The sequence below is a fragment of the Aedes albopictus genome, chromosome 1, assembly GCF_035046485.1.
Source record: "Aedes albopictus strain Foshan chromosome 1, AalbF5, whole genome shotgun sequence".
In the NCBI taxonomy this organism is placed as follows: domain Eukaryota; kingdom Metazoa; phylum Arthropoda; class Insecta; order Diptera; family Culicidae; genus Aedes; species Aedes albopictus.
In genome coordinates this window covers 293402390-293428972 of record NC_085136.1, presented here as the reverse complement: position 1 = coordinate 293428972, position 26583 = coordinate 293402390, and the positions used below count along the sequence as shown (strand labels likewise).

At 37.4% G+C, this 26583-nt stretch overlaps 1 long non-coding RNA gene across 1 annotated transcript; it reads right to left on the bottom strand.

The window, feature by feature from the left end:
* On the bottom strand, nt 1-26583 carry LOC134285703 (uncharacterized). The gene is made up of 2 exons (XR_009996557.1): nt 14341-26583; nt 1-14268 (listed from the first exon to the last, which is right to left on the bottom strand). It is a non-coding gene; the product is annotated as an uncharacterized LOC134285703 (long non-coding RNA).

The following is a 26583-nucleotide window of genomic DNA, read 5'->3' as shown; positions in this document are numbered from 1 at the left end:
AATTATCCACGGATTCCTCTAAAAATGTCTCCAGCGATTCATTTTATTCTGAAAACTGAAACTCAGAATTCATTATATTTCAGAAAATTTTCCCGGAATTTCTTAGGAAAATTCCTTTGGGGTTCATAAACTTTTCAATAGTAGCGTTGTTGTATTCTGAACACCGTGTTTAAAAAAAAAACTCGCTTGGTGAAGTTGGCGATAGGGACTAGCTTCTTTCATAAATTCATCCAATGATTATTTCAAAAAATCCTCTGGCGATTCCTTCAGATATTTCTCCAAAAACTTTTTAAAATCTGAATTCCTCCCAAAATTTTTTCACACATTTCTCTAGAAATTCACCCAAGAACTTTTTCAGAATTTTTCGGGTATTCTTCTTGTTGTTTCTTCTAAATTTTTTCCAAAGGTACGTTCGAGAATTTCTCCACTATTTTCTCTACAGATTCTAACAGGAATATTTGAAGGAATTTCATTAGAAACTTACAAATGAATGTCTCCAGAAACTTCCTCTTACTATTTCTGGAAGATTTTGTTTTTGGTTACAGCAAGAGTTTTCCAGAAATTGCTGCTGAAATTCTTCTGGAGTTTATCCTGAGCTTCACTTAAGTATTTTATCAGACATTCCTAAAAGATTTCCTGCAACGATACCCTTTTCCTTATGAGTTTATTCACATTTTTTCCTTCAGGAATTCATTTGGATATTTTCTAGGAAATATTTTACTCTATGGATTTGTACCAGGACTCCTTTAGAAATATCTTAAGGGATTTTAATATTATTTTTTCAGACGAATATCCATTCGTTTCTTTAGATATGCCTCCAGGAATTCCTTCGGAAAGTCCTCCTTCGGACCCTTCAAGACTTTTCCTGGGATTTTTTCGATAATTTCTCCACAGATTTCTACTAGTATTCCTTCAGCAATTCATTTGGAAATTTCTCCTGAAACCATTAAAAAATGCTTACAGTGATTTTTTCTGAATCTTCTCTAGGTTTTCCTTCAGAAACATCTCCAGAGAGATCCTCAGTATTCTAAGGATTTTTTATTTAGGAATTTCAGCAAGTATTTCCTCAGAAAATTTAGAAAAAAATGTGAATCTTCCAGGAATTTCTCCAAGGATTCCTTCTGATATTTTTTCAGAGGTATCTTTAGCAATGCATTGAAGGATTCCTTCAGTAATTCTAACATTCATTATTATTATTATTACTTTATTATAGAGATTTTCCGCCGTAGGCTCGTTCATCTCTTTGAATGTATGATGGGGGAGGAATTTGTACAATTATTCCTTCATAAACTCCTCCAGGAAATCCAGTGGAATCTTCCGAAGGAATGTCTCTAGAAATTGCTTCAGGGATTATTCCTAAGATTTCTGCAAGAATTCTTTTGGAAAGATCTCATGAGATTTTTCTATGAATAGCTAGAGAAGTTTATTTATTTATTTCTCCAGATATTCCACCAGGAATTCCTACAGTAAATCATACATTGGTCCCTTCAGGTGCTTTCCTGGGATGCCACTGGAGTTCCTTCAGTGAATTTTACAGCAATTCCTTCAGGAATTTAATCAGAATTTCCTCTAGAAATCCATTTTGAAATATATCTAGGGATTTTTTCTGAAATTTCTGTAGATTTTCCTTCTGAAATATCTCTAGAGACTACATCAGTATTCTAAGGATCTCAGAAATTCCTTCTCAGATTTTTTTCCAGAAAATTCCTGCGAGGATTCCTATAAACAATCCTTCAAATCTTTAACCAGTAGCTCCTACAATGATTCCATCAGAAATTGCTCCTGTGACTCCTCAGGAATATATTCGAGGATTCCTTCAAAGATAGCTCCAGTAATTGTATAATATGTATATACTTCAAGTAATGTTCTTCCAGCGCAATTTCAGGATGTGTACATATTAGAAAAGTAAATTTAATCATTTTCGGTTAGTCTTCAAAACCAGTGTCCGTCCAACAAGTGGCGCTAATGATGATACATTCATCACTTCACGGTACTAAATTTGCAACTCAAACACTCTACGGATTGGCACGGATCTTCAAAGGAAATGATTTCTGTTCCAGCTCATTGCAATTCACGGCTCACGGATATTGGTTTCGAACAGGTGTGTATAAATGTGTACAATTCTAATTTTGAAACGCGCCTGATGGATCGTTACTAGGGCAACCTAGTTCGAGTTTGAACACTTGTGCTCTACTGGGCCGTCGAAAGACATCCGAACTTAATGAAGTGTGATCAGTGCGGACTGCTTTCCAAGTGCAATAGGAAAATGTGTTTACATTTGTGTTCGGAAGTTCAGGGAACAATCCCGGTTGTGTCGCTGATCCGGTTTATATAGGGATGGCGCACTGGCTAAACTGAAGTCAAGTTACTCAAGCGCCAATATAACTTGGAAAACGTCTACAGATAATAAACATATCGCGCAAATTGATGGCGAAGGGTGGAAAATCCGAGTTAACAGATCTTCAGTTTATTGGACGGCCAAATATTGCTTCTAGCACTACACTTCCCCCAAATGATGTCGTTGTCATTCAACACCACCGCTTCTGCTGGATTCTGTTTATTTTGGGAATGCCACTCGTGTGCACAAGACAACTGGATCAAAACAAGCCGGCACCAGGAAATGTTGCATGTTCCTTTCGCGATTTTCGCGAGATATGTGTTCAACAACCATTTGAATATGCGCGTGCACTCGTGCACATTTGCGTCCGTCGTCAGCGTCGTCGTCGTCGTGTACGTTTGTCCAATTAGGTAGTCTAGCCGAGCCGTTAGCAAATGTGTCGGTCGGTACACTAATTTAACGACGTCGTTTGCGATTTTCCTTGACTTTCACACTTTTCTCGCTGCACATCAACGGGCGGTGAAGGCGTGGGGGCGTCCGTCAATTGGAGGTGGGTGGGTCTTGGAAACACGAGCTTCAACCGGGTTGCTCATTAAACATGATGCGATGTGTGTGGTGGCTGTAGATGTTTGCCCGCCCAATTACATAAGAAATCCACTTATAGCGTGGGAATTAATTGCCCAGCAGGTCTGAACAGGCAACACTTTTCTCAACTACTGGAACACCCTTTGGATGAAATTTATGGCAGTGCAACTACCCAGTCAACCAGTAATCGTATAAGATGATGCATATGATGATAAAGTGGAGGCCATATGCGTGCATGCCTCCATTTAGGCGCATGTAAAATGTATGCATATCGCCTCCACTTTAGCATCTTATCCAACATCTTATACGATCACTGGTTGACTGGGTACACTTTCTCATCGTTCTAAGCATCCGCAACAACCCAAATTGGCTTCTTCACGCATCGTTACTTAGGATGAGAAAATCAACTTGCACTTGGTTGTAAATTAATATCCGGAATCTTAAAATGATCCATCTGATTCAGTGCTTATATCAGAAAACTATCCCAAATCAACTGTCCAGACGTGTCTTTCACGGGCATCGTAGCATTCATCTTAGTCCCACTAAGGCGATGTGAAACATCGTAGAGGAAACGGTGACGGAACGGTGTTTGCGGCTTTCTCGCCTTCGTCGGCTAGGGGGTCCGCCCACGCTCTTTTATCCCGTCTACATGAGCGTTTCACTTCCTTCTCCAGAGCCGTATAGCGCTGACGGGCTACGGCTTTGGCTCCTCGTCTTTTCGCTCGCTCTATCGCGGCTTTGGCGTTCCTTCGCTCCTCTATTTTCCTCCAGGTATCATCTGTGATCCATTGCTTTCTCCGGGTGCGTAGCTCACCCAAATTATTCTCGCCGGTGGCGATGAAGGCGTTCTTGATGGAGCTCCATTGATCTTCTACGCTTACACTTGCTGGAATATCCGCAGCACGGTTCTCTAGCTCCTCGACGATTCCACAATGACCATGTCATTGTTACCACAAAACTCTGCAAACAGCTCTCCGTTTTCGCTCATTTCTCTGAGACCATGGCATCCCATGACGTGCTCATAGTCCGAGTTGTCGGAACCAACCTTCGCGCTTCCACCTTAGGTATAGCTTCCGGTGGAGGAGCATTTCATATTCAGCCGCTGGATGTCAGAACAGACACTGTTTGAGCCGCACCTCCTTGGTGAACAGACGCTCAGGTCGTACTTCCTCAATCTAGCTGAAGTCAGAAGAACAACAGTGCCCAGGCTGCACTACCATCTAAGCACACAACTCTTAGCTGGCGGTCTTTGTCATCGCTTGACCCGTGGAAGCATGAGGTAGGAACTTGTAAAGACCAGAGCAATGTTGGACGCTCTCCTTATCGACTCACCGTTTTGCAGCTGGGGAAAGATTGTCATCAAATCCGGCCAATTTGTTTGATTCTCAGACGACATGTACCTATGATCGGTTGAAAACAATCGCAGCAACTCGGAAACACAAAGTACATAGTAAAAAGTCTGACTGGTGTCGAATATGGCTCAAGCGTGTGCACAAGGGAGGGGTTTTAGGGGTTAAATTCCTCCCATTACCGATGTTTCATACACTAGGCGCCCTTCTAACCTTTACCAAAATGAGTAAAAACCCCTCCCTCCCTTGTCGCCTTTTCTGTGCACGAGCCTGATGTGGCTTGAACAGACTACAAAGTCTAAATACATTGCAGCAGTATTGCAATGGGCGGGCATGTTTTCGAGGTGATGGAGGAACTGCAGAAGCAGAACATTTACATTCAAAAATGTGTGCTCTGAAACATCATTTTATGCAGGTTATTTTATGCACTTTTTCATTCCCTGCATAAAAAGAGGGAGAGCTACTCAGAATCGATATTATGCAGAAGAAAATTTAATGATGATGGTAACTACATATGGAAATGGCAGCCAGGGGGCGTTAATAGGAGAGAATTAACCCAAGTAACATTTTGATGGCCAATTAGTCTTGTAGAAGTTTTGAGAACCGTCATTAAACCTTTTACCTTTAATTTTAGTTTTATGATGGTTTTGAAATCCTTTTTTAGACTATTTGACTAAAAATTGTAACTTGGGAAGGGTGTTGGCAGGGGCGTTTTAGGGCTCAGTGGGTTTCAGCGGGGTACCAGGAGATCTCAGGAGCATTTCAAGGGGTACTATGTGGTCTCAGGAGCGTTCAAGGGGGATTCAGAGTCCTCTCAGGTGGGCTTCTAAGAGCTTCAAGGAGTATCAGGGGCGTTTCAGGGGGTCTCAGGGAAGTTTTAGGAGGTCTTAGGACCGTTTCAGGGGCTCCAGAAGGTGTCAGACAAAAATACTGTTTCACAATTTCGACTTGAATTTCTTAGGTGCGACCGAGGATGAAGAGCGGCAGCCACAAACCGAGTATTGTGGCGTACTATTGTTGATTATGTCTTGTGTTAATGATGTTGAACAAATAAATGTAGTGTACTTGAAGTTCCAGTGATTCTGAAGTTCCGAAAACTGCGTAAGAGTCGTGCAGGTAACCCGAGAACCGGAAGTGTGGAAATGTGGGGACATTGATTTTCGGAGCAGGTTTCAAGGACGTTTTTGGGGGGTTCTGAGAGGGTTTTCAAAGACATTTCAGAGACTTTTAGAGGATTTGCGACTGGCTTTTAATGCGTTACAAGTGCGATTTCGATGGTTTCGGAGGATCTCAGGTACGTTACATGGAGCCCGAGGGGGTTCCAGGGGGATTACTGGGGCATTTTAGGAAGTTTCATAAGATTCTCTTCACAAAAACCCTTCAAACGCCCCTGAATGCCTTGAAACACCCCTAAAACCGTATTAATCCCACAGAAATGCCATTTAAATCCTCGTAATCTATTTGAAAGGCTCCTGAAACCCCTTAATGTTAGGTCAAATGACTAAAAATGCCCTTGAAATTGAAACGCCCTTGAGATCATCATAAGTAATTTGAAATGCTTATACAAACCTTATGAAAAGCCCCTGAAATTCTTCAAATCGCCTTGAAACAAGGTCCTTTAAAGGCTCCTGAGACTCCCCTTAAATCGCCCTTAAAGCTCCTTAAAACGTCCCCTGACCCCTTCTTCATAATTTCGAAACGCCCCTGAAATCTCACTTATCACATTGAAATGCCATCGAAAGATGACGCAAAAAAGGCTCTTGGAAACCCTCTGAAACGGCCCGACCCGAGCAAAAGAAAAAAAAACTCAATAAAAACATATTTTGATATGGAGATCAAAAAGTACTGGAAATAATAGCTAAAATTTACTCCTCGACCAACATCATCATATCAAATTAAGCTCTTCTGAGAGCTAATCAATAGCAGCGATTGATCTGCAAATATCAAATTTTGCTATTGGTCTGATATCCTAGGATCATTTTTTGCTATTATTTTCAATACCTTTACCTCTTATATCAATCAAACCAATATCACGTTTTGATCGTCAGTACTTGATCTCTTCCCGGAGAAGCCTCTTCGACCCTCATTTTTTGGGTTCTCTGGGAACTTCCTGGAAATCGCTTGCTCCCATCTTAAATACTCAGAAGCAAGACCTGTTCTCTGAACAAGATTCCTTTATTAAAGACCTGACTTAATGTATGCACCCCTAGCCAATCAATGGCTTTAAAAGAGGTTCCACTGTATAACAGCCCTTTGAGAACCGGATAAATTCATGGAAGTTCTCCAGTGAGATCTATCAAAATTTTTTTTGAGGAGACTGAAAAAAAAATCTGCTGAGAAGCTTCAGGCAAGTTCTGAAAAAAAAAACTCCTGCCTAATATCTTGAGCTGCTAATCGTTATAGCTTGTTGTAACTTTGACTAGAATCAAGAGACTTCGTGGAAGAATTTCCATGTAAAAATTGTTGAAAAATCTGTCCTCGACGTTTCTTTAAGTCTCAAAACATATGAAGTTGAATTTCTATTTCCGAATAGCGTCATGTAGGACAGCTTTTAAAACTTTTGAACTTATGAACTACCCCAGATGTTTTATTCGTCTGGCCATTTTGAAGAGAAGCGCCGCGCCGGAGGTATTACAATAGGATGTCTTGCTTCACGAAGAACCATCGCCTTAGTGATGTTCGTGTTGGTAGGTGGAAAAACCTAATGAATAACAAATTTACTAGTTGAGTTACAGGAGAGCAAACATCGAATTCACGATTTGATTGAGATAAGAGGTAAAAGATCAGAAACACATAATATCAAAACCTAGTATGGAGAAGTGGTGCTGAATAATAACTCGTTCTGATATTACAAGATCAAAATAATATCAGCCAAGATTTGTTGACCGTTTGCTTTGAAAATTAAAAAAAAATCTAAAAACCCTCAGAATCGATCCATTGACTTTAGGATTTACAGGGGGCGATGCTTACCACTTAACTGTGGCTCCGTGTTGTGAAACTGAGGGGAGTAAGAGCATTAGGTTCTTCGTTTCCACAGCTCAGAAAGAGGCACATGGTATTTCACCAACATTTAGTCATCTCTTAGGGTGTATAAGTTGCATTTTTTTTTTCAAAAACAAACTACATTTGTTTTTAGAAAGTTTCAAATATTTCGACAAGCGAGAACAAATATTTATTTCATACCACTTTGAGTTACTCGTGTAATATTCATTAACTCTTTGAACAACATATTAATACCACATCAGGATATGACATCGATAGTAGTTCGATTTGAGGTATGATTTAGATATTATCTGAAAGTCTCTTTAATAAAGTCAAATCAATCAATCAAATCAATTTAGATATTATCGTCTACACGGGTAATCTCACCAAAAGTCTTTGATGACAGATTTTTATGGATAGCGCTGTCAGTTTTTTTGCACTGATTTCTGCACGGTAATTCAAAAGTACATATTTCCAAAATTAAAATATTTAAGTTTGTGTTGCATTCTCAGATGTTTTCAAAAACTGATATGAAGCTAAAGGATGTGCACAAGGAAAACCCCCTTTGACACACCTTTGAAAGCCACCTCAAAATGGTGGAGCGGATCTGGTGTGATGGTTAGAACACTTGACTATCACGCTGAGGACCTGGGATCGAATCCCACCCCGACCAACTCGCAAAAAATGTGAGTTCTTCCTTCGGAAGGGAAGTAAAGCGTGGGTCCGGAGATGAACTAGCCTAGGGCTAAAAATCTCGTAAATGCAGATAAAAAAGCCACCTTAAAAGTCTTGATATTACTTAAAACGCCTTAAATCCATCTAAAACATCTCTGAAAGCTTCATGAAAAATTTCCGAATCCTTCTGAAAAAAAAACTTAAATTTCTTGAAACTCCTAAATTCTCCTTAAAACGCACTGGAAAACACCTCGAAACTCTACGCAACTCCTCAAAACCCCTTAAAACATCTGAAAAACCTGAATAATGTTTTGAAACGCCTTGAAACCCCATCTGAAACAACTTTGAAACTTTCTTGAAAGCTTCTGAAACCTCTTGGAACGCGTTGATTCGCCTTAGAATTCCTATGAAAATTATTGGAAACGTTCTTGATAGCCCTCTGGTACCTCGTAGACTCCGGGAACCCCTCCGATTCACTTCTGAAACTCCAGAAATACTTTAAACGTACAAATTTGAAAACGATAATAGTTTTGTTCAGCAACGTAGCATGAACTTGCTCGAATTTGCTGCATCCTGCTCTTACCCATTTGAGCTAGCATAAGGATACGTTCAACACTTGACGTTCAGACTTTCGGTACAAAATGTGAATATTGCGTAACTTACCGTTTCCAGCTATCTTATTAAACTACAATAGGATCACTTGGCATGATACGGGACCTCGCGATGCAGGCGACTTGCTCCGTCAATGCTCCACTTCTCAATGAGGTTCACACTGCCCACATCGTCGTGATGCTTGCTGTCACCAACGCTTGATAGGGGAAGTACACCCAAGGGGAATGTCACTAATCTCTGTTCGCGCTCCACAAAAAGATTTTAATTTCCCGTTAAAAGATGGATATTGAGAGAATCCAAATTCAATGGAATGTGTACGAAATGACTGAATCTAGATATTCAGTGTGAATAACCAAACAGCTGAACTGTCTTGGCAAGTTCGGTTATGTACCATAATCGCACATATGTCAATTTAAACAACATTCATTCACTCAAACTTTGCGGATGTTTCTCACAGTATTTTGTCAGATAGTATTCTTAAATGAATCCCGGAAATTGCTTAAACAATTCAGGTGGCCAGATGCAAAGCAGTGTAAGTAAAAGTATGTCGAGTAATTTTTAAAGATAATCGTTAACGTTGATTACAAAAAATAATATACCATTTTATGGCATGGACTATAGTTGATTTTGAAGCTCCATTCCACAGACAAACAGACGTAACTTCTATAACAATTTTCGTGAGAATCTATCGTCCAGATCACACTACCTGGCGACCATGTTTCACGGAACACTGCCTTGAGCAACATCATCAACAGATGGCGCTAGTGCGAAACGTCAAACGAAAAGATAGTCATGCCTCTGTTTGTGAAGGCTACAACTAGCAAGATTTAAAATAATCGTTAAAAGCGTGGACAATGTAAATTCTGCCAGTTTTACGTCTGTTTGTCCGATCCCATATGGGATGGAATGTATGGAATGAGAAAATGAGGACAAACTTAAACTTTTTTTTTTTTTATTCGAAAGTGGGTTTTTTTGTCACTAAAACCACTTTCCTTCTCTTTTAATTACTCTAAGAATTACATAGAATGTTAGTTAGGAATTCTTCGGATTTTCTCAAGAAATCTTGAAAAAATCTAGCCAAAAATGCACCAGATTCAGGTAGGGAAATGGAACCATCTCGGCAGGGCTTCTATTTTGGGCACTTTTCGGCTATAATTGGGCCAATTTTGAACCAATCGACACAATTTTTGGAGCGCGGTGACATACGTATAGGATCTAGCCGTGTATCGAAGTTTTAAGTCAATTGGTTTGGAATTGATTCTGTTATAGCGAAAAAGTGCCCAAAATATCAGCCACTGCCCAAGTGGCTCGGAACCCAATTGACATTTTTTTCATGTTCCAACTGATCATGATGTTCTAGGTTGTCTATGAAGCCAAACACGTATTCTGGAGTAATCGTTTATATGGAAAAATGGAAAATTCAATGGTATCTCATCAGATCAAAGCTTTTTTGATTCCATTTCAGAACCCAAATAAGTGTGCAAAATTCTGGCACGATCGGTTATGTCTACTTCTTGCGCATCGCGTTTGAAGTTTGTATGGGGTTTTACATGGGAAAACACACTTTTTGCATTCCTCTCATAACAAGCTCGAATTTTTCTAAAGCCATGTAACCGTTAAAGTGAAAACATAGCCTAGGGTGTCCTGAAAAACTTTGTCGAAGACCGCGAAGTGATCTGATGCTTATGAAAAAAGTTATAGCGTTTACATTTCGTGGCGAAACAGCATGATTTTGTTGCTAATGTTATTCCTTTACATGTTAAAACATAAACATATGCATGCGGTTCGTTGGTTATAACTATTTTCACAAGCATCAGATCGCTTTGCGGTCTTCAACAAAGTTTTTCAGAACATCCTAGGCTATCATTTTAAAGTATCGGTTAACAAGTTTCAGACAAACTTTTTCAACTTATGACAAATATGCAAAAAAGTATGTTTTCCCATACAAAATCCCATACAAATTTCAATTGCTATGCGCAAAGTACAGGTAGACGCAACCGATCCGTGCTCAAATTTTGCACAGATACTCAGGACCCGAAACGGAACCAAAAAAGCTTTGATCTGAGAAAACGATACCGATGACCCACACTAATGTGTTTATGTACTTTTTTTCTAATCATGAATAATTTTTTTCAATTTGTTTGCCGAAGACGATGGTCACTTTCTTATGAATTGGTTGAGCCGTCATGCCACAAAAACAAATAAGCCGGTAAGGATGGCTACCAACAATGATGAAATCTGTGTTGTATTAGGAATAAATGGGAAACCATCAAATTACGAAATGAGAAGAAATCAAAAAAGATGAATGTGAACCGTTTAAAATGAACAAAATCATATAATTATGTGGTTAATGTGCGACTCGACCATGCAAAACCGACGTTAACGAAAATGAGAAAATCAATAGGAGCAACTCAGCAGCTGAAAAAAATAACACTTGTAATTAAATCGAAAAACCAACAGATGAGAGAAATAAGAACTAGATTTAGCCTAAAATCAGCGATCAAAAATTTTGAAACGAGGGAGGGAGAAGGTCCTACTTGTAGACTATAAACGATCACGAAAACTGAGCTGAGCAGCATCAACAAACTTACTTTTACATGACAGAAAAAGAAGAAAAAAAATAAAACGAGGAGCAAAATGGAGAGAGGGAGAGAGTAGTAAACCATGAGATATAAAACATTCTACCGCGTGAGCGCGCACCGTGAGGAGGATGATCTAAATAATGGAAAAGCAATATTTATATCGTTAGGCTAAAATAGTGATTACCTTTTTTTTATTTTTCTGTACAACAAAAAAACACTTGTTGTGTAAGGTAACTAGCATAAACGCATCGGTGCAAGCAAATGCAATGTTTAAAACCTTAGGTGTATGCGTTCTGGAAACCTGGATGTGAAGATTTTTAAGCAGAAATCAATAATCAAATAGCAAATCGACAAAAGGGAAATGTGTGTATGCGTGTGCAAGGAAGCTTGGTGTTAGTGATATTTAGGCCTGCCTGTTTGTGCTTGCAATTCTTCCAAACTGTTGTAATGTTACCGAAATGCTCTCTAACGCGGCTTTAGTGGTATTGGAAATGTAGTATTATTGGGAGCGAATGTTTTTGTTTTCGTTTTTGCCATGTGTGCAGCCGGGTAAATAGTGCAATGTTATTTATTGGATCAGAACTCTAAAAATCCTAAAATTATATGTGTATTTCGCGGATTTTCAATTTTTATTTGATATCAGTATCTATTTTATCAAACTATTGTTAATTGAAGTATTTTTTTCCCTAACAATAGTTGAGTAGAATGGACGTTGAGGGAAGTTTTTGTAGAACATTCTATCAAATTCAAGTGAGTATATGCTTCAAGCACCTTTCAAAAGATCAATGCAATGGTGCGGATACCAGAGGATACAAAGCCACATTCACATGTGAGGATAGAGGCCTCCAGGGGAATTTTAGAATATTTCTGGAGATTCATGAGGTTGCGTATGTTAGGACCGAGTTTCAATCCCAGGTCCTTGAAGTAATAGCTGTGGGCATAAACCATCACGCTAGATCCACTCCATTCGGCAGGGAGCCTATTTTAGACACTTTCCGCTATAACTCAGTCAATCTCAAACTGATTGAATTGAATGTTTGTACTTGGCTAGATAATGTACGCATCTCACCATGTTCCAAAATTCAAGTCAACTGGCTAAGTTAAAACAACAAGTCCTCAAAATAGGTCCCCCTGCCTTAATTTTTCCAGACCCTATAGAGCGAGAGCAAGAAGGATTTCAGAAGTTTTCAGGGACGTTCGAGCTGTTTTCGGGGGCGTTTCTAGGAGTCTAATGGACATTTTAGAAGTTTTCAGAAGATCTTCAGATACTTTTAAGTGGGTCTCAAGGGGTTTCATAGAGGTTTCTGGGCGTTTCACAGCTCTTAGGGGGATACGGGAGGGACTACAGAGGATACTGTAGCATATCAATGGGTTCCTAGAGTTGTTAACGAGAATCAGACCCTATGGGCACTGAAGCACTCTCAAATACCGTGAAACCATTGGAAACCCTCTACAACACGGGTTCCCAAACGGTGGTCCGCGGCCCCCTGGGGGCCGTGAAACAAGTCCAGGGGGCCGCGATGGTACTAAAACAGTTAAATTTTTATTCTATTTTGTGCAAATTATACCAACTTTTAATTTTGTATACCGCCACCCTCAAAAGCCACAATTTGGGGAACAAATTTTCAGTATAAAACGCCATCAGAAGAAAAAAAATTTCGTCCGCGCCGCTATTTTTCAGCTACAACTTAAATTGACTGTACATAACATTATTGTTTACGAAATGTGAGTGTCGAATAAAAAAAACGAATTATTGATCGTCGAAAATCCCTCCCACAGTAAATTTCTGGCTGCGTCACTGTATCCAAAAAATCTCGGTTTCGTTCATTTATTTCACATTCATTTCTAAAAATTTTCATTGGGCCTCAGATGTATTGACAATTCTTAAGAGGGGGCTGCCACCTCAAAAAGATTGGGAACCCCTGCTCTACAACGCATTAACGCATGTTCAAAGATCTTGATGAAATCCACTGAAATATCCATGAGATCCGCGAAAATGTGTTTGAATCTCCCTTAGGCCCACAGAAATGCTTTTCAACTGCCCCAAAACTCCTCAGAAAACCTCTTTAAATTCTCGAAAGCGTCCTTGAATACCAATGAAAACTCCTTAATCCCTTAAAAACGCCTGTACACGGAGAAAAATATAAAGTTATATCAATCATATTGCGGTCGCGAACAAGCATATTTGTGCACTGACTTTTATATAAGCCCTTTTTGAGATTGTATTACGCATAATACCATAGGACGAAGCATAACAGAAGCTTGAAAAGATCAAAATTGATGAACTGATTAGAGCAAGAAATATGGTTGACTCAATCATATTATGCATACATCAACAATATTTATTATTGATGGTTTGACAGCTCACTTAATCTCATGGTAGATATAATCATATTTATGCTTAACTCAACCCCTGTTAACCCTAGAATTGAGACTTAAAGTAACTGTTGCGGATGATTGTTTTAGGCATACAAAAAAATCGTTCAAATGAGGTTATGTTGTATTTCTAGAATCAAAAACTTTAAATTTGGGATGAACATTTCTATAATGGTGGTATTTTAGTGCAATATGTTCTAAATGTAACATATTGCACTTAAATACCACCATTACAGGAACGTTTAATTAGCAAAATAAAAGTCCTTTATTATCCTTAAAAGTCTGTTCAAACAATTTGTGATTCAAATGATGTGCATCGACCCAGAAGTGCAGTCCACGCGACGGCGTATTAGTCGGCCAGGGGTTTGATATGTTGTAGTAGGCTCCAGGCGTTTCACCAGCGCTGCGGTATTCTCGCCACTTCGGCTCATCAAGGGATATCCGATCACGTGGTCCGTCATTGGGAGCTCCGTGGGGTAAACGCTTCGTGATATGACGACATCTAGTCCGGTCTTGCGCATCTCCAGCCGGTCATCTAGCTTGGCTTGCACAACGGTCCAACGGAAACTATCCAGGTGGAATCAATTTTTGATCTCCGGTTTGTCCATATTGGAATCGATCCTTCTCCTTCAGCAGCGGATGCTGGGTTACCTTGTCCGAGCCGGGCGGTCCCATCAGGGTTGCGTTTGTTCCGGTGGTTGGTTCTTGCTCCTGTTTTAGTGTCGCGGCTGCTGCATTTCGGGCTAACTTTCAATCGGTGGTGCTGCACCTGGATAATATTGAAAACAACATAGACATGAGTTTGGGAATTCTTGCTCCCCATTACCGACAATAAACTTACCTAAAACTGAAGTGACGAAGTCATCGTAGATAGATTAAATACCAGTACACCTATTTCACTTTCCATTGCCCCACGAAGAAAATATTCACGCAATGGCTGATAGTAAACGATTTCGTCACTTTGAACTACTTCCACCGCCGCCATGACGAACAATGACTGAGTAGACAGCAGTCAGGAGTCTCGGCCAGCAAGGAGTTAAAGTAATGACGTATATGCATGGTTTAAGCATTTGATGGTTGATGTTCAATGATGTTTATTAAAACGAAATATATGCTTGATGCAGACATCAAATCATTGTGAATCCACCATTTGAAGCGATTATGCCAAGAATATCTCCGAAGCTTGACAGAACTATGAAAAAGGTAATATGAATCAGAAGACATTTCTGTCCGTGTAGTGCCCTTGAGAAAACCCTAATCGATCCCTGAAACTTCTTGGAACTTTCCTAAAGATCCTCCATTCAGTTTTACCTGAATTACCTTAAATGTGCCCTTGAAACATCGAGAAAAATCTCTGGAATGTACTGAAAAGACCTTGCTACTCTCTAAAAAGCCACTTAGAACTCCTGGAACCTACCGGAACGTTGTCCTTTTGAAGCCCTCTGAGACCTTCAGGAAGCCTCAGAAATGTTTTTCGGCTTTTTTGTATGAATATCTTAAAATTTTAGCATCCGCCATGAAGCTTAGTCAAACTCCTAGAGCGTTACGTAAGTTGAAGAAGGCACCTTAGGGGCGATTTCTTTGCCTCGGCTTAACCGGTAAGCCAGGCTTACCCATATAGTTAAACCACGCTGAAGCCAGGGTTAAGATATCTCCCCTAAGCAATTATAACACAGTGTCATGAATGCATCTTGTATCAATAGTTTTTCTAATATTAGTTTATGTTAAAAATGGTTTCTTGAGAAAATTCGTAAAAAAACTATTCCGTTGAATTCTCGAAAAAAAAATTGAGAAATTTATTTTTTCGATATCTTTGTGGGGCTTCCCTCAACTATTTACTCTTTATTTACAGGTATTTTTCTGGCAGGTTTTTTTTAAATTTTCTTCAGAAATTCCTCCATATTTTTTTTCCAGAAATTATTCTGCAACTGGCTGAAGAGAGTTCCTAGAGTAGCTTCTATGACTATGGATTTTTCTTGGACTTCCTTCCAAAAGTCTTTCAGAAGTTTAATGAACTAATGTCAACATGAATTTCTCATCTATTTAGAAATTCTTAAGGAAATTTCTACGGCAGTCTCATGAAAATTTGCCAAATATATTCTAGAGAGTTTTTAATAGGATTTTCTTAGGAAATTTCTACCCCAAAAAGTAATGCAAATTTTTAGGAGATCCTCCAATATTTTTTTCAGATTTTATTTTAAGAATTATTACACAATTTAATCGTGCTACTTCTTGGGATTTCTTTAGCCCATTTTTCAATTTTCTTTTTCAGAAAGTATTTTTTAAAATTCTTTCCAAACTTTGAGAAGATGGGAGGATGCTTCGAAAAATATTTCGAAAAAATCCATTCGAATTTCATTCAGGAATTTCTTCCGTATTTGTTTTTTTTTTGGGTTTCTTTCGACTATTTACTCGGGTATGCCTGTGACAGTTTCTACAGCAATTTGCCAGGCAAACTTCTCCCAACATTTTTTTTTTCAGAAGCTGTTCTGCAGCTGCTTGAAAATTGCCCTCGACGTTTATTTATGATTTCCACCTACAATTCCTCTAGTAGCTTCTCACAGGATTTCCTCTAGATATTCTTTTAGGAGCATTTTTAAATAAATTCTCCAAGAAAACTTATAAATTTGCACGATGGTTCCTCTAACAGTTGCTCTCACAGTTTTTTCTAACATTTTTACCGTTATCTCTTTAGGTATTAATCCAATAATTTCAATATTTGACAATTTTCAAACTTTGTAAACTTTTTCAGATATTATCCCGAATATTTTTCAATGTTTAGGAAATTATGCTACAATTTTGAATTCCAGAAAATCCCCAAGAATGCATCCAATTCCGTCGACACTTTTTTTTTAAGAATTTAATAATTTCATTGGAAACTAGCTGTCCCGGCAAGTGTCCCGGCAAACGTCGTTCTGTCTGCCTACTGTGTTTTTGACATGCAGCTCTACAGAAAAATGGCCCGCGAAATGGAATTTCAAACTTTCTCATTTTCGGTGCGTTCCCGTTCGATTTTCCCAATTATTTTTTCGTACGAACACGTCGGAACCCTGTACGAATGAAACACTGAAAGAATGGTGTGGATCCGTTGGCCCGTTGCCGAGCCTATTCGTGACATACAAACACCATTCCATTTTTATTTATATAGAAGATGTATTAAAAAAAATCTCCGGAAGTTGAAGTATTGCTCTGGGATATTTTGTTTTTGAAACTGTTCTGCTACTGCAGAAAGATTGCCTTCGGCATTTTTTTTATGATTTCCACCGGCAATTCCTCAAGTACCTTCACTCAAGATTTCCTCTAGAAATTTGTAAGGAGCATTTTTCATTCTTTCTGCAGCAACTCTTGTGATGTTGTGCAGCAAAAGTTCCTTTGAAATTCCCTGGTCAATTTCTATGGAAATTTCTTCGAAAGTTCTTTCTGGAGTAATTCCAGTAATTCCAAGGATAATTCCTACTGGAACTTCCTTAGGAGTTTCTCCGGTAGTTTAGAAAGAAATGTTTCGATCATTTCTCCAGGAATTGCTCGTACATTTTTTCATAACTTTCTTTAACCCTAAAAGGGATACCTGGGGTCCATTGGACCCCAGGCGCCTTTCAGAGCTCGTCTTTGATGGAACAAACTCAGCGAGGTGATGAAACTGAGGCCATGAAGGTATCCCTTTTAGGGTTAAGAAGTACAGTGAATAAATGTCATTGTCAATTTCTCATTTATTTAGAACATCTTTGGATTGTTTTTTTTTTCGGCAGTCCCAGGGAAATTCGACCAATATTTTCTAAGGAATTTTCTAAAGGAGTTCCTCAGAAAACTTCTTCAGATATTCTTCTGGAAATTCTGCCAGTTTTAAGAAGTCCCTCCAACAAGTTGTTTGGACATTTTCAGAGAATTCTTCTGATTTTTCTCCCTAAATTTATTTGCATTTTTCTAATATCTAGAACTTAGAGATTTACTCTGGAAAATTCTTGAAAAAATCCTTTAGAAAATGTACTACAACTGATAGAAGATTGCTTCCGGCCACGGACAATTCCTCTTGTATTCTTTCACAGGAATTTTCCAATATTTCTTTTAAAGTTTTATTACGGTTTCTCCGACAGTTTCTCTTGCAATTCCTCTCGTAATCTCTTTAGGCATTCATCAGACAATTTGTTCAGAAACTTCTCTGGAAATTCCTGCATGAACTCTTCTGATGAGTTCTCCAGTTTATTTTTTTAACATGGACAAGCTAAACGCTTCCAGTGAGCTTTTTGCTATTGAAGGAAGCACGACACCAGACAACAGATTAGCATGCAAAGCCCAGTGGCACAGCCGAAAACTTTTTCTGACGGCTGCGATGCGAATCGAACCCTCGCTCTCAGAAGCTTGGTGAAACTAGCCGCACGACCATGAAGCCACACAAACTCCCCATTCCATTTCTATGGAAATTCCTTCGAAAATTCTTTCAGGAATCACTCCAGAATTCCTTGAGTAATTGCCCAGATTTTCTTCTTAACCCTTCAGCGCGCGCGCTGTTGTAAAAAGTACAACACTACCAAAAAACCTCGCTTTTCGTATACAGTGTGAGCGGGGTGCAGTTTCGAGTGCTTGATGGCGCGCGTCCTGGATGGTTAAGAAAGCTCCCTCCAAGAAGTTTTTCAAAAGTTTATTGAGCCATTATTGTCATCATAAATTCCTCATTTATCTAGAAATTGTTTGGAATTTTATTTTTCAGGCAGTCCCACGGAAATTTATCCAACAATTTTCACATAGTTTTCTTAACAAAAACCCTCAGGAAACGCTTCAGATATTTCGGCATTTTTCTGTATTTTTTAAATAAAATCCTCCAACATTTTATGTCACAAATTCTTTAACCAATCATATGCATCCAATCATGCAACTGTTTAGAATTCCTTTGACAAATCTTTCGAAAATTATTTTTTTGTCAAGAATCCACCAAGCGTATTTTAAATATTTTCTCGTAAATTAGTCGAGAATTTTTTCCAAAATATCTCTAGAAGTTGGAGGATTTCTTGGGATTTTTTTAAGATTTTTTCCGGCAATCTTTTTGGGGTTTCCTTTAACTATTTAACTTTATCAACTCAGATATTCCTCTGTCAATTTCTTCAGCAAGTTGCCAGGCCATTTCTTCTTAAATATTTCCATCAATTCCTCAACAAATCGTTTTGAAGTTGTACGACGGTTTCTCCAACAGTTTCTCTTGAAATTCCTCTTATTTTCTCTGGAAATTCCTCTGACAAGTTTTCTAGGAGTTCTCTAATCAATTTATATGGAAGTACCTTATAGCCGAGGCGGTAAACGCACGAGTATTCAGCATGACCATGCTGAGGGTGACGGGTTCGATTCCCGGTCGGTCCAGGATCTTTTCGTAAAGGAAATTTCCTTGACTTCCATGGGCATAGAGTATCTTCGTGCCTGCCACACGATATACGCAAGCAAAATGGTCATTGGCAGAGGAAGCTCTCAGTTAATAGCTGTGGAAGTGCTCATAGAACACTAAGCTGAGAAGCAGGCTTTGTCCCAACGAGGACGTTACGCCAAGAAGAGAGAAGAGAGAGAGAGAGATGGAAGTACCTTCGAAAAGCCTCATAATTTCTTCTGTATTTTCTATAGGAATTACTAATGCAACTTGTTCAGTTATCCTTTTGGAATTTTTTTAGTTTTTAAGAGATATTTTTAAAATTCTTAATGAATCCATATGCAATTCAATCACGCTCTTTTTTTGTTTTTTTTTTCTCAGCAATACTTTCTATAGTTCTTTTATGAATTCCTCAGGCAATTTCATCAGGTATTTCACCACAATTGTTTTCATAAATTATCCTGCATCCGCTTGAAGATTGCTTCCGGCATTTTTCATGATTTCGACCGACAATGCTTCTCTCAAGATTTCCTCAAGCAATTCTTTCAGTGGCATTTTTGAAGAATTTTTCAACAATTATTTTGAATTTTAAAGTTTCTTTAGGAATTTCTCCCGTTTCCTCTACAAATTTCGCTAGGAAATTTTTTCCAAGAATTTCTCTGATAAGTTCTCTAGAAAATGTTCTTTCATGAATTATTTTAGAAATTCTTTAAGTAGTTTCTACTAACATTCTTTGAGGAATTTCTACAGTAATTTTTAAAGGGCTTTTCTGACCATTACTTAAGGAATTCCTAAGGATTTTTTAAAGCTTCTTCCATGAAGTTTCTCAGAAGTTTATTGGACAAATTTAATCATGAATTTCTTATTCATTTAGAACATCTTCAGAAATTTTTTTCGGCATCCCCACGGCAAATCATACAATAATTTCAATAATTTCGGACATTTCTATGGAAGCTCCTTATAATTTTTTTGTCCTATTTTGGTGGAGATCCTCTCTTAGTGTGTTTTAAAATTCCTTAAGAGTTCTTGTGCAATTCAAACATACATTTTTTATGTTTCTTTTGCCAATTAATCGGCAATTTTTTTTTTTGGAAATCTCCAAGCAACTTTTTCTGGTATTTATCTGCAACTTCATTCAGAAATTTCTTGAAATTCGTGAAAAATTTGATTTTTTTTGGAATGGCATTTAGCTATTTACCTGAGGGATTTCTGCAACTGTTTCTTTAGCAATTTGCCAGACAATTTCTTTTTAAATTTCTCCACTAGCTTCAAGATTGCTTCAAGCATTTTTTTATAACTTCCACCAATAATTAAATTTTTTGAAGAAATGTATTTTTTTTATAAGAAAAAACCAACTTAAAAATTCTTTCTCGACGTTTATTTGACATACAATATGTAGGCGAGCTACAGTAAAAAATTCTGCTCAATCGGAGCATTGGCTACGGAGAATGAGATGTTTGAAGTTAGCGACTTTGCTTAAAAATAGAACAAAAATCGATTTAAAATCATCAACCTTGTATGGAAAGTCGAAAAAATTTCCGCTCTACTGTAATTTTTTTCTTTCGCGTTTTCGAACTCAGGGCATGATTCTACACCAAAAATGATCATCAGCTTACCGAGTTCAAAAATGCTGTAAACTAGTGTAATTCGTTTAGTAGTTTCTGTCAAGATTTCCTCTAGGATTTTTTCTGAAGCATATTTTTATGAAATTCCCAACAATCCTTTTGAAATTGAACGACGGCGTCTCTGACAGTTTATTTTACAATTTATCTTGGAATTCCTCCCATATTCTCCATGAACTTCTCTGGACATTCCATCAGGAGATGAATTCCCTACAATATTTCTGAACAATGTTTATGGCAAATCCTTTTAAAATTATTTCAGAAATTTTTGAAAATGCCTTGAGCAACTCCTATTGTAATTTGCTCACGAATTCCTCTGGTAATTTATAAAGGAATTTTCCGAGCATTACTCAAGGCATTCCTCGATTTTTTAAGAATTTCCTTCAGAAAGTCCACTGGAAGTTTATAGCACAGATATCATAATGAATTCCACATTCATATAGAAATATTCAGGAATTTTTTCCAAGCTGTCTCACAGAAATACAGCTTATAGTATTTTCGGATTTTTTTTTCACAAAGTCAGGATTTCAGGACTTTCTTTTATATTTATTGGGATTTTTTAAGGAACTCTTCTTGCAATGGGGCACGTTCGGTGTAGTACTAGATTTGTAGTAATGAGTTGAATTTTAGTATGGTGAGAAGGTCAATTCTCCGTTTCTGCAATGAAATGGTGCAAAGAGCGCGGGTATTATGATTCCTTGCCTAATTTGATGCTGTTTGAGCAAAACTTTGGATAAGTATGTTGTTTATGTTGCAAGAAATGGAGAAAATAACAACACTGTTGCCCAAAGTTTTGCTCAAACAGCATTAAATTAGGCAAGGAATCATAATACCCACGCTTTTTGCACCATTTTATTGCAGAAACGGAGAATTGACCTTCTCACCATACTAAAATTCAGCTCATTACTACAAATCTAGTACTTCACCGATCTGTCCTATTATCAGGAAATCCTCCAACAATTTTTGAAAAATTCATGCGGTTATTCTTTGGGGTTTTTATAATTTAGAATTTCAGCATTTCTTTCGTCAGTTTTTTTTAGGAATTCCTCAGGCAAATTTCTTGGAGATGTCTCCGGCATATCTTCAGCCACTTTATCAAGGAATAGCTATGGAAAATAACAAAAAAAAAACGGAAATTCGTTCACAAATTCCTCCGGCCAATTCTTTAAGAATTCGAGTTCTTGTTTTAGGAATTTATTTTAATGTTATCTAAGCAACTACTCCGAAAATGTTCTCCAGACTTGTCAAGCAAATTTATGTAGGAGTTCCTCCAAGAACTTATTTAATAATTCTTCCGCCAATTTCTTCGACAGTAAGTTCAAGATTCGAAGATTCCTCCTGCAATTTTGTGAACAAATGCTGCGTCATTATTTTAGACTTTCTTCTAGCAACATTTTGAGAATTCCTTCGACTATTTTCCAATGAATTGTTAAGGAAATTTCTAATGAAATTTCTTTAGTAAGTTCTTAAAACCTGTTAAGGATTTCCTCTGCTAGTTTCTTTGCGATTTATATAAGTAATTTCCTAAGAAATTCAGTAATGTTTAGGGCAACTTATTTCTTCGGAATATTCTAAAGGATTTTTTCAGAAAACGTCTTCAGATATTTCTTCAAAAATATTCCAAGAAACTCCTCTTGCAATTTATCAGCAGATCATGTGACAATTTCTTTAATAGTTTTTCAATAATACGGCAATTATTTGGGATTGTGTTTTTTTAATCACATCAGCAATTCTTTCGAAGTTTGTTTTTTTCAAGAATTTCTCAGGTAATTTTCTTATAAATGCCTCCGCCATATTATTTAGCCAATTGATAAATTCAAAAGAAATATCTCCGGCAGTTTTTTCACCAATACCATCGACAATTTATTTAATAGTTCTGGTTGTTTTTCTAGAAATTAATTCATATATTATCTTAAAAACTGCCTCGCAAATGTCAACAGAACCAAGAACCTGTCAGGCAATTAATAAAGAAATTTTTCCGAGAATTTTTTGAGGAATCCTTCCGCTGATTTTTTCGGCAGTAAGTATGAAATTATTTCTTTTAGAGTTCCTTCGAATTCTCGGGGTAAAGTATTTTAGAATTTTTCCTGCAATTATTTATAGGTTTGCTCCGTCATTCTAAAAAGTTGCTTACAGCAATAATTTTAGAATTTCTTCAATAATTTTCTCAATGAATTGTTTAGAATTTTTTAAAGAAATTACTCAGGAAATCCTTCGACATTTTTACAGAATTTTCTCTGGTATTTTCTTTGAAGATTCCTCCGACAATTTGGATTTTCCGGTAATTTCTCTGGAAATCCCATTGTCATTTTTTTTTTCAGCAATTCCTTCTGAAATTCCTTAAGGCAACTTCCATTTATTACGTAACGCTGAAATCGACATTTTTGTTACCCCCCTCCCCTCTCCGTAACACTTTTTTGTACGAAAATCTTAAACATTTTGTGTGGGTCGTAACGCTTGGCCATGCTCTCCCCTCCAAATAGAGCGTTACGTAATTTGTGAACGGCGCCTAAGATAGAGAAACCCGAGCAGAAGAAAATATCAACAGCATAATAAAATATGTTATTTTGGCTTAATAATTGTATAATAGAACCAGTAATTTTTATGTTATAAGCATAACATATTATGTTATAAACTTGTCTGTCATAAGCGGCAAAATAACAAATATCATAACAAAAAATGTTCCTGGAAGACTAATTCAATAACATGTTTTGTTAGACCAGTCACAACTTAATAACAGGTAATTTGTGAACTTTTTATTGTTGTGTTATTGTTCATCACATATTTGTACATTCTCTAAAGAAGAATAATAACTTAACTTGCTGTACAACAAAATATATATTTTTCAAATGGTAATCCACAAGATATCCCAACAACTTGAACAAAATAAGATTGCCCAACAAAACATGGGTTTGAAAAGACATATTTTAATAAGTTAATAATAACAAATTATGATAAAAAAACAGGCTATGTGATTCTGTTGTTATCAATTTACTATTCTCCTCTGCTCGGGAAGCGTCTTGGACATAATCGTCATAATCGCCCACTACGATTCTGGGTAGAATATAAAGAGTCGGCCTCAATTACTAGACTAGGCATCTTGTTTCAGAAAGAGTTGTAATAATTTTATCTCCCCATTCACATTTCAGTTTGTCGATAAGCAACATATATAATTGTAACGATTTTTCAAACAAGTCCTTTCTTTCTTTTCCATTCTACTCAACTAATGCTTTGCTTAGCTTCGCTTCTCTGGTTTATTTGAATAATTTATAATTGATTTTACTGTTGCTGAATTACCACTAAGTCTCTCGGTCCATGATCATTGTAAAAATAAACTTCCCAACGACTTTAGTAGTTAGGTGCTGCCAGATACCATTAACAAACTTCAAGTCAATATGTTAGAAAAGCCAAAACCTAATCGAAGTCCAAATTAAGCAAACTGCAAATCAAAACGCTTATCATTAGATCAACTTAAGTCAAGTATTTACCACTGTTGAAACCATTATGTTACCATTATATACCGAAAGAGTTTATTCCGTTAAACTGGAACCAGCCGCTAAATCTTCTGAACCTGAAAAGTGTCACACACTTTGTCTATCTCTTCATATATCCCTCGATCATTCTGAGCATCACAACTAGTGCAATCCATTTCTAGGGCAACAGAAGCAAACATCGTGATCAAAGCGAAACTAGACAAAAAATCATAATCGTAGTAAAAACTAGGCTCTAAACTAATAAAAATAGGAAAGAAAATGACAAAAAATAACATAAACCAAAATATAAATGTAAATGTTGTTGAAAAACGAAAAAAAACTTCAAAGTGCTGTTGAGTTAACTAACTATAAAGAAAATTGAGATGAAACCAAGCCGGGACCGACCGGGAGTCCTCACCGACTCCCCCGAGTCCCGGCGCTTGTAATAAATAGTCAAACCTGGTAAAGTAAGCCACACCGGAACAGAAATTAGAATCAAAGTTAGAGAGTAATAGTTGTGATTTAAGATAACAAAAAAAAACTAGCGACGACATCATTGATCGAACACACTCACACCCACAAAAGAATAGAAGCATCAAGCAAATACACTGGCGTTCAACAATCAAAATATATCGGATAAAAAGAGTCAAAACAAACGTTTGAGCGACGTCCTCCTGAATCCTGTAAATGTTTGCGAGAGCTGTACGACGTATTTTTTCGTTTGTTTTTCTCGGATGGCGACTGTGTGATGACTGTTTGTAACTAGCCATAGAATCTCTAGTGAAAGTAAACCAAGCAAATAGAGTTGTAGTTATCTTTAGAGGAAGAAACTGACTAAGAAAAACCGTGAAACAACAGCGCTAATACAATAACTACTTTAGATTAAAGACAGAACAAATTGAAGAGAAGTACATGTTAAAATAGTCACTCCAAAGGACAAGCAAACCAAATTAGAAGCGCTAAATTTTTAGGTTACTCACGAACATGTGTGAAGATTAGGTTGGGTAAATGTGTTTGTGATACAAGCGCGTGCGAGCGTAGTTGTGAGATCCCTTCCAGCGTGTGCTCCGGTGTACGAAGTATCCGAACCAACTGGAACACACGCACACCAAAGATTGTTTGGGTCAGAAGTAAAGAAAACAGACTATATTTTATTTACAATTTGTATTGGAAACGAATGGACGTATAAGGCGGTTCACAACAGAGCCGTCGGAATCTGAGGAAAGAGTTACAAATGGAAGGGACTATCGGAGTTTGTTGATTTATTCATGTAGGGTTATTCAGTTGTCACCACACACAATTGACACGGAAGCATTTATAGACCTGGAGTAAAACCAATACGTATGTAGGCTTTGAGTTGTACAGAGTTTGTGTATCTTTTGTACGGGCGAGAGAGATACTAGAACCGAGTCACGTTTGACTGCGAGAAGCGCAAATCAACAACAAAGGTATAATAACTATAAGGATTTAACACACAAAGTGAAGAGAAAGTGAGAAATAAAAAAGATCTAGTGAATATGATTGAGATATTTATTTTTAGTTCTAAGTATATTTTGAACAAGTTCAATAAAAATCGAAGTGATTCATACTAAAGAAGGGATGGTTGGTAGTTATTTGATCCGAAAACCAAAATTCCTGAAAGTTTTTTTCCACTCATTTTCCAGTAGTTAGTCCAGGAGTTCTTTCAGTAGTTCCATTAGGAATTCCTTCAGAAGTTCCTCAAGGAATTTCCCGAGATACTCTAGGAAGTTTCTTTTGAAATTCCTTCAGCTCATCTTGGGCCTCGTGAAGAAGTTCCACTGAAAATTCTAACAGAAGTTTCTTGGCAAACTGTCGCCAAGAAATACTGCAGAAATGCCCTTGCAATAGATACTTCGCTAGTCTCTCCAGAAGTTTCTGAGTGAAATCTTCTTTGAGTTTCTACGTATTTTTTATTCTTAATCGCTTAACCTAATATACAGTTTTTTTTTCGTTTACTGTGTCACTACGACAGCAATAACACAGCGTAACAAAAATTAACTTTTGGTCTGTCTCAAGAGCAAACTTATGTGTCTCTGACAGATTTTGGGCCGCTGAATCCGAATCCGGGCTCAGATTTGCTCCAACACGTCACAATTTTGAGCTATACCTCAATTTATAGGGCAAAATATGTGATTTTGGGCTTTTTTGACTGCATGCCATTAAGTATGAAGATATTTTTTTAAGCAATCAAAAGGTTAGTTGGTCAATTAACATCTAAATTAACGACTCATGCAAAAAAAATCGTTTTACCAAATCGAATTTGATAGTTTTAAGCCATTTATGTTGGGTACGATATTTCCCATACAAGTCACCCTTCAAAAGTTGCATGCAAGTTTTCATACTAACATAAAATGCTTAAATCTGTCAAATTTGATTAGGTAAAACGAAATATTTTGCATGAGTCGTTAATTTAGATGATAATTGACCAATTTACCTTTTGATTGCTTAAAAAAAATATATCCATGCTTAATGGCTTGCAGTCAAAAAAGCCCAAAATCGCATATTTTGCCCTATAAATTGAGGTATAGCTCAAAATTGTGACGTGTTAGAGCAAATCTGAGCCCGGATTCGGATTCAGCGGCCCAAAATCCTTAGGAGACACAGAAGTTTGCTCT